Source organism: Condylura cristata, unplaced genomic scaffold (assembly GCF_000260355.1).
Source record: "Condylura cristata isolate star-nosed mole 26May11 unplaced genomic scaffold, ConCri1.0 scaffold00016, whole genome shotgun sequence".
NCBI classification, from domain to species: Eukaryota; Metazoa; Chordata; class Mammalia; order Eulipotyphla; family Talpidae; genus Condylura; species Condylura cristata.
This window is the reverse complement of record NW_004567117.1, coordinates 40,144,891-40,152,067: the sequence shown is the minus strand read 5'-3', so window position 1 is coordinate 40,152,067 and position 7,177 is coordinate 40,144,891. Positions and strand designations below refer to the sequence as shown.

Below are 7,177 nucleotides of genomic sequence, written 5' to 3'. Positions count from 1 at the left end.
ACTGCTGAGGGGAGCAGCGGGTGGGTCAGGGGAGGTCTGCTGCACCACGTGGGTCACCTCCCTGGCCGGGGGACTGAATTTGTGCTGAACGGCTGCAGCTAGCTGGTAGTGCTGCGCTTTAACCCGTTGTGCCACCAGGGAGGACCTCTGGAAGAATTCTTCCGTTTCCCCCCCCCCCCAGGGGTCCCCAAGTAACTGGGTCTTGGATTTCGGAACTTCAGAGCAACAAAGCATTTCCACGGCGGGCTGTGTGAACACTTGGCATCAGTGCAGCCTGGTGTTTGAAATCTATCAGCGCATACCATGGGGCTGGGGCTGGGGGTGGGGCTGGGGAGGGCGCAGCTGACCCCCCTGGCCCTGGGTGTCTGCCTTCCATACTATTTGTCTCTTCTGTGCTGGAAGAGGGGAGATAGGAGGAGGCTGGTGTCTAGGCTTGGGGCTGGTGGACTTGGGCGAGTTCCATGAGCCTGGGCAGAGGGAGGCTAAGTGGCAGGTGGCGATGTGAGGAAGGGGAGAACTCTCACCCCACCTGTGAGGACTCACAGGTCGGCTCAGCTCCAGCAACTGCCTGCCTCCCAGGGTCTCCAAATAAAAACTCGTCTAGAGACGTGCAAGAGGAGTCTCAGAAACAGGCTCAGAGCGCACCTTAGACACAACAGGGATCCAGGCGTCCCGCAGAAAGCCATCAGCAGCCTCCCTCCAGGTTTTCCCAGGACCTATTAATTCCTTAATTATGTTGCTAAAGCTTCTTACTTGACATGAGTTTGTAATACGCCTGCATAGACTGGGGCAGGAGCGAGGGGGCAGGCCTTTCAAGAGCTGGCTGTTGGTAGCCTGCCCCAAAGCTACTGTCCACCCAACAGCTTGGCCCACCCTCGCCAGCAGACACACCTTGCTAGGCTTTGTCCTGGAAAGGGCACCAGAAAAATCGGCTCAGCGGTCCAGCCCTGATCAGCGTTCGCAGATGCCGCGTGGGATGGCCCGCCCCCCACAGCCTTTTCTTCTCCACCTACCACCCGAGATACAGCAAGGGAAGAAATCTTTTTGCAGCATCTTCTAAGGGTAAACTGCATCTGCATCTCCACAGTGTGGATGGGAGGTTCAGGATTGCTAGAGATGTCAATAAAAATAGAAAATGCCCAGGTAAACTCACATTTCAGATAAACAGGAAACTTGTCTAGTAGCTGCATGTCCCAGACAATGTTTAGGATGTGCAGTTAGTAAAAATGCATTTGCTTAGGCTTCAAAATATAGGTTTCCTGGGAGGTTTTCAAGGGGTGCTGTTGGGTTTGGGGAAGCAGGTACAGGGTGCTGGATAGAGACAGCTTTGGAGTCACATGGATCTGTGGGGCTTTGTATTTTGCTGCATTATTAGCAGCATGAAAAAGTTAATAAACCCCTGTGGGCCTCAGTTTCCCCAAGAACATTGGCTATGGAGATAACACTTTCTTCCTGAGGTGGTTGATAGGGTTAAGTTAAAAAAAATTCGTGGGAACAGCTGCCAGCATTAATGTCAGCCCACAATATTTGCTTTAGACATTAGGACCACGCTCTCCTCATAGCCTCCGCTTTGGGGCCAGCGGCTGAGGAAACAAGTCATTTCGTGGAAGGATGCTCTGAGACACACAGCTGCCATAAAACCCTCGCTTCCTTCCTGTAACTTCTCCGCAGCTTTCGCAGCTCAAAGCCGGTGCCTGAGGAGTAGTGGTCTTCTCCATGTGCCAGGACAATGCCCCCAGCCCACAGATCTGAAGAGAACCAGCTGAAGTTGTTCTGGGGGAAATTAAAGCTGTAGCCACCTTCAGCCAGCTGGCCAGGATGATTAGCTGAGAGCTCTGCTACTACTGAACTCTTATTTGTAAGGTGTCGATTTTACAAATGGCGTTCCCTTGCCTTTTGAGGCTGTTCTGGTCTCTGTCTCCTGCGAGGCCCGAGGCAGCCCATCTTCCCGTCATTCTCCATTTCCCAGGCTAATGAAGAACCACAGCACCGATGCTCTGAGGGTGGTGAATGCTTCAAGCTGTGAGTATTTGTCTCGATACTGGTTAATATAATTGTCTTGATTACAGCGTTTAATTCTCTAATTATGTGACTAATGCAACTTATTTAAAATTAGTTTGTAGCTTGCCTGGATCAACTGGGGAGGAAAAAATCAATTGTCTTGGGCAGGGAGGAGAAACTGAGGCAAATTTGGAGCAACTCAAATTTTAACCTGGTTGTGCAGAATTTCTGGAGGTTAGTGACCCACATGTGTGTGTCCTATAGTCAGCTAATGTTTAAAAAAGAAAAAAAGCCATTTCCTGCCAGAGAAATGGGGCTCAGGGAGACTGCCATTGTTCTAATTATGCCGGCAGCTCCCCCAGAGGCAGGAATCTGCACATTCTTTTCAAATCAGCATTAAGGAAGTTGAACGTTTCCCTTTAATGAAAATACAACCTCATTTGAGTGTTTAAAAATACCCCTTGAGCACAGGGCCCACTGCTATCCTAGTTACAGGATGTTGTTTATAAAAGTTTAAATTAAATAATTAGGGGGAAAAGCAATAACTTAAGAGTGCAATTATCCCCAAACAATAGTTAATCTCATTGCTATCTTCTTCAGAGAGCTCCAACACCTACAGAAGCCTTGTTTATAAGAAAGAGAACAAAACAACCCTGTCCATGATTAGCAGTGATTTTTAAGTGTTTTCATCAAGTGCCCTTGAGGACAGGGAGCAATGGGAGCTCTCTTGCTTGGCTGTGCCATAAATACACAGAATCTACCCCAGAAAAAATAAAACCCATGTGCACACAAAAGCCTGTATGCAGAGGGCTGTTGTGGGCTTATAGGTAACCACCCAAATTGGATAACCCAAATTGCTCAACTGGTGAAAGGATAAACTATGCACATCCAGGCAGAGGAATACTACTCAGCAATGAAAATGAACAAACTACTGGTCCGTGCAGAGGCAAGAAAGCATCATGGGCTATAGAAGAGGCCAGGCTAGAGGGCAATACATTGTGTAATTCGATTCACTGCAGAAAATGCAAACGTAGAGGCAGGACAGAGGAGAGGATACTGGGGGCTGTGTGGGGGGAGCCACTGACTTCAAAGGACCAGGAGGGACCATTTGCAAGATGGGAATGTTCAGGCTTGGGGATGGCGGTGGTGATGTGACAACATGTATTTGCGAGGATTTAAAGATCTGTGACCTAGAAAAGGTGAGTTTTTAACTGCATGTAAATTCTGCTGAGATTTGTTTATTTGTTAATTGAAAAAAACAGCATTAGACCCCCTCCACCCTGTTCCTGCTCTCCCCCTGTGGTAACTCAATTACATTGCCACAGACCGCTGGTGTATGTTTGGTTTGTTCATCTGCTTTGTCTTCTTCGTAGTTGCGATCGCTCAGTATTTATCTTTTTTCCTTCTGACTTTGCTTTATGTTACCCCCTTTCCATTTTACTGCAAACGGCAAAATTCCATCTTTCCTTGTAGCTGAGTAGTGTTCCATTCGTGGATACACAGCTTCTGTATTCAGTCCATCAGCGGGCACTTAGGTCGTTTCCACATCTTAGCTATTGTGAAGAATGCTGCAGTGAACATGAGGCGCACAGAACACTTTGAGTTAATGACTTCATATTCTTCAGATAGGCATCCGAGAGTGGGATGGCTCGATCACAGGGCAGTTTCAGTAAAACTGATTTCAAAACCAGCCACTTTATGACCTAAGTATCATGCTGGTCCTGAATAAACTTGTCATTGAAATGAGGCAAACAAACACGGGAGGTGGCAGGTCCTTTGTGCTTCACCAACCCAGCCCAGAAGCTGGATTATAGCTGCTTTGCTCTGAGCAGGAGACAGGTGCGTGGACTGACAGGGAGCCTGACCATAGAGCTCCTGGGGTCAGTGGCTACCTGAAAGAGGTCCTCTGTCCACGCACATCTGCTCATTGGCCACACCAACTGTGGGTACCTGGATGTGAAGCATCAAGTGGCTGCTGGGTGTGTATTCATTTGCTTGACTTTGCAGAGTCATGGTGGCTTCTTCTTATCATAACTCCCGACTAGAAAATGTGTTTTCTGGAGCATCACAGAAAGAATTAGAATGGCCATAAAAGGGCCTGGGAAGGCCGCCTCCCCACTGTGTCATCACTCGTCATCACACCTGACACTGGGGTCACATGTAGTCCAGGGGGCCACTCGCCTCCACCCTCCTCTGGACACGCTCCTGCTCCCAGCCTGATTTGCCCCAGGGCTCCTGTTTTCTCTTGGTGGCCTTCCTTGACCACTGATAAGACTAAGCTTCAGTCTATGGACAGCAATCTGGTTCAAAGGTTACATTGAGATAACCAGAGGTGGTCTCTCGAAACTTGGACATCTTCTATATAAACTGGATGTGGTATGTACACAGCACATATACTCTATACTTATCCAAAATGTGTAGATATAATGTGTTTCTGTATAGTGTAAGCTCTATATACTATGTAGATATTTGCATATACACACAGGTATATGTGGCCTGTGAACAGCAGAAATGAAATGTTTGAATTGAAGAGCTGGGAAGAAAACAGCCATTACAAGCAGCAACACAGCAGCAGGAAGGGAGTGGAGAAAAATGGGGGGTGGAAAAGAGGGGCAGTGTCTGGGGTTACCTCATTTCTGCCCTTCTGACACTGAGGCTCTTAGCTCCCTGATTTCTCGAGATTGCTCTGGACTGACCTGATTTCATCTACGTGAAATTTATGGATAAAACTTGGAGGCGGTCAGAAACTTGGAGGTGGCTTCAATGACCCGGGGTCAGGGCTTGGAGGCTGAACCACATTTAAGACCCAGCGCCCTGGATGCCTGCGTGCAGACTGAGCCGAAAGTCCAAAGCCTGCACTTTGAGCTCAGGGTATGTCCCAGGAAGATGAGACTTGGACTCTGCCTTGAAATCAAAGCAACACTCCCAGCGGGGCCGAAGGAGTGAGCAGCATGGGTTCCAGGTAAAGACCAAGTGCCAAAGGAGACATTAGTAGATTTCGTTCAGCAACATTACCACTCTCTTCAAAGAGCGCTGTTCAAGCAGGACACAGAGAAAAGTCTTTTGTGGTCACATAAAAGTTTAATAGTCTCTTTATCCCCTCCACCCCCCAACAAACTCTCATGGTCTTCATGTCATTCTGTTAACATTTGCCACACACATCTCTAGAATACACAGACACAGACCTTTATTTGCTGAACATTTCCTTTAAATTTCATTGTCTTTGAATCAATATAGAATTAGTAGGGATGAGTGAGGGACAGAATACTAGATTTTCGTGGAAGTAGATTCTGTGTTTACTTAGCACCTCTTATTTAAGGAGCTCAAGGTACTTTAATATTCACTGTAGCATCCTTCTGTTATCTCTGGGTAGGGAAAGTGTCAAAAATTATCATTAGTGCCTTTCTATAGAAAAAAAGAGAGAAAGCACAGAAAGGTAAAGGTAAATTCATGGGGTAAAGACAGTCACAGTTGAAACCTGGATTTTTAGCTTAGCATTCTACCTTGTGAACTAATTTTTTTAAAAACATATTCCACATCAAAAGTTTTTTTTTTTATAACCTCCCTCTTTCAGTGGCTGTTAACTGAAAGGCAGAGCAGACAGTAAATTCCCACCAAGTGAGGACCCTGGTGATGCAACTGCCTGCAGTTTTGCAGTTCAGCTGAGGGTCCCATGTATTAGCGAGCCACCTTCTGCGTCTCCATTACAGATCATCACTGACAAGATCATCACTGACAGCTATTACTCCAGCTTTTTCCAGGGACCGGAAGCCAGGACAGACCGACAATCAGCAGTCATTCCCCTGGGCTGGGCACCTGAGGCCGTTGAAGTCCGGACAGTGGCCATGTCAGCATGCTGACAACCTACTGAGTCCATAAAATTAATGTTAATGGGCCACAGGGTTTTAATTTCCCTCTAGTATTTGAGAAAAAATAAATGCTCACAACAGAGAGAACCACTGAGTTAATTTCCTCTCCATCTGACTCAGGATATCTCCTCACAGGAGGACTGGTGCTAAAAGAAACATCTTTTGGATAAAAGTTTCTCTAATTCACAACAGGTGCATTTAGTTTTAATTTACACTTGAGAGGAGCAGGTCTGTGGCAGGAGAGGAGACCCTGGTTCTGTAAGTTGATTGTCCAACCCCCTTCCGCCACTCTCTAGACACAGAGCACACACTAAATTCCACTTCTCCGGGACCTTCCGTCCTCCCCACGGGCAGGTGATCCTGCATCCTAGTCGGTCCCAGTTCTTTTCCAGAAAGACCAAGGGAAACAAAGCTGAGCCGCACAACTGGGTTTCTGAGATTCAGTGATGAAAGTGCCTGCTGCCTCTGCTGCAGTGGGGTGAATAAATCCCCCACTTTGGGGTGGCTTAGGGGCGGAGGACACACCTGCAACTTAGTGCTGCCTAAGGATTGGCACAGACTTCAAAACATGGGGACAGGGTCCCCCTCTCCCCCCCCCTTTTTTTTTTAGAAAAATGGGAACCTAGAAACGTTTTCAAAAGATTAAAATCCCCTCATTTGCTCCCTGAAACTCTCTCCAGACCCCCCATTTCTAACTTTTCCCCAAAGTCCTTAGGACAGACACCGCCTCCCCAATTCATCACCAAAACACAGGCCCCGACTTGTGAGGAGATGAACATTTAAAGAGCAGTCACTCTCAGGAGACTGTTCGAGAAAAATCCTTAAAAAGTCAAACAAGTAGGGGAAGGGAAGGGTCAAGAAAAATGGTACAGGGGTGAAATATAAATATGTGCGTGTGTGTGCGTGTGTGTGTGTCCCGGAAATACAAACTGAAATACGTGATTAAGATATAAACAGATGTCGGAGAGAGACAAACGACTGCAGAAATGATAAAGCGGTGAGAGGGGAGGTGGAGAGACCCTCAAAGAGAGGAGAGGGTGCAACCTCCGAAGACAGCGACAACTGTCTGCACCCTTGGCAGGTACTGGCCCGTGGACATCAGTGAGGGGGACAACAAATGTATGTTTTTTTAAAAAAAAAATACCCCGATGGTACGAAGAGGCAGGAAGGTAGGAAAGGGGCAGGTGATTTGGCGCAGATGTACCGATGAAGTATCTCGAAGGTGCAGAGTGGGGCTTGGGGGGGCGGGGTTGCCTCCTCGCCCTGGCCCCGCCCAGATGTGTGGAGCTCCGCCCCCGCCCCGCCCC

General features: G+C 47.7%; 1 protein-coding gene across 1 annotated transcript in view; it reads right to left on the bottom strand.

The window, feature by feature from the left end:
- The window catches only part of TNFRSF11A (tumor necrosis factor receptor superfamily, member 11a, NFKB activator), a 99,280-nt gene that overhangs the window by 65,045 nt on the left and 27,058 nt on the right, over positions 1-7,177 (bottom strand). The window lies entirely within an intron of this gene.